Genomic DNA, 1,683 nt, shown 5'->3' with positions numbered 1-1,683 from the left:
TTTGGGGTCGAGAGGAGAGAGAGGGGAGAAAGGCGGCCCCCCCCCGGTCCGTACTCGTTGACTCTCGGGAGGTGGCACTCCTCTAGGGACCTGAAATAAGAGTAGGTGAAGCAGAGAGAAGTAGAGGGGGGTTTTGAGTTTGAAAGAGGTTAAACATGAGGAAAACGGATAAAGCGTTTGAAGGAGATGAAAGTGAGTTGAGAATGTTTTGAGAGGGAAGGCAGTTGCCCGTGAGGGAGAGTGACAAGTGACAAGTGACACTGCCTGGGCGCGTGTTTGAATTCTAACTAATAGCAATCCAGTGTGATAGACGGTCAGTCAGTGCAGGGTCTGCTAAGGTACCTCCGCTAGTGGAAATGGAGGGGCTAGGTGCCTGTGGAGGAACGTGCAGTGCCCACTAGGGACCTTTTCAGCGGGCACTTGAGCTGGGTTCAGTGGATGACGGGTCCAGGGTATTTGACGGTCAAGAATTGGGTGACAGTTCAATTAGATGGAAAGGTTAGTAGTAAGTAGCAGAGAAAAGGATAAATTGGATAAATCCTTTATTTGAACCTCATGGACTTTGGCCAACCTTTTGTTTTCCCATCTTTTTCAGTTCAGATGCAAACTCTACTGCATTAATGCTCCCTGCAACATCCATCACTTCTGTCAACGTTACTTGCAGGTACCCAAGTTACCAGGGTATTGAATCTAAAACAAAGCAGCTTCGCCAACGCCACCGTTTTCTCTTTACATACCTGACACTTGCTGCATCGTCCCATGGTCTTACCCAGTAGCGTCCAGTCAATCCAAGGAACTGTTCAAATCACAACAGCAACAAGCCATAATTGAACAAATGATTCGTGACTACAGCTTTCAGGTCATGCCATGCCATGCCATGCACTGAAATGTAATGCAACGCGGCGCGGGGTAGGGCGCATTACTTCCATCGTCAAGCCTCTCTCTCTCTTCTACTCACTCCCTTCAAGTCACATCACATTCCGTTTCCACATTAACAACAAACAGACAAAACATATTCAACCACTTAATAAGCACGCATTGCATTTAACCAACCATTCAGAATTGCTCGACTAACTTGTCGCTTAATTGCCTCAAACCTCAGTCAGTCCCTTGGGAAACGGTTTGATAGACGTAGAGTAGGTATCGCAATGAGACGATCCCAAAGATCGGCCCCAAACTAAACTCGACCGCCCTTCCAGAACGTGACACTACCTAAACTGATCAATTTTAGTCGTGAATTCCCTAATCTGGTAGCCCGCTTGACCGTTCGACCGCTAAAACCGTTCAGCCACTCACCGCGTTTGCATTCTGCTCTACTCTCTCCAGTCCCTGCAGTCTGGTACGAATAGACGCCTCTCGGAACTATTCACTCGACGTCCCGACTGAGTTTCAGGGGGCCTCGTCGTGGGCCCTTTACGGGGGAACCGAGAGCCCGGGCCACAGGCACATGCACAGTAGCTTCGCTTCTGCTTGGCTTCTGCGGATCAGAACCCGGGAGGCCTTTCGAGCATACTAGCAGCAAGACAAAGAAGTGGGACAAACAGCAACAATAAAGTCCCTCAAATGGCTCAGAAACGCTACCGCAGTAGCAGCATAAACACCAACGTGGAGCATGCATAGTTACATACATACAGACTTCGCTAGCGGGTTGTCCCATCGTTTGCCTGTCGTACTGTACCTGGG

The sequence above is a fragment of the Fusarium graminearum genome, chromosome 1, assembly GCF_000240135.3.
Source record: "Fusarium graminearum PH-1 chromosome 1, whole genome shotgun sequence".
Taxonomy (NCBI): Eukaryota; Fungi; Ascomycota; class Sordariomycetes; order Hypocreales; family Nectriaceae; genus Fusarium; species Fusarium graminearum.
This window is presented reverse-complemented; position numbering follows the sequence as displayed.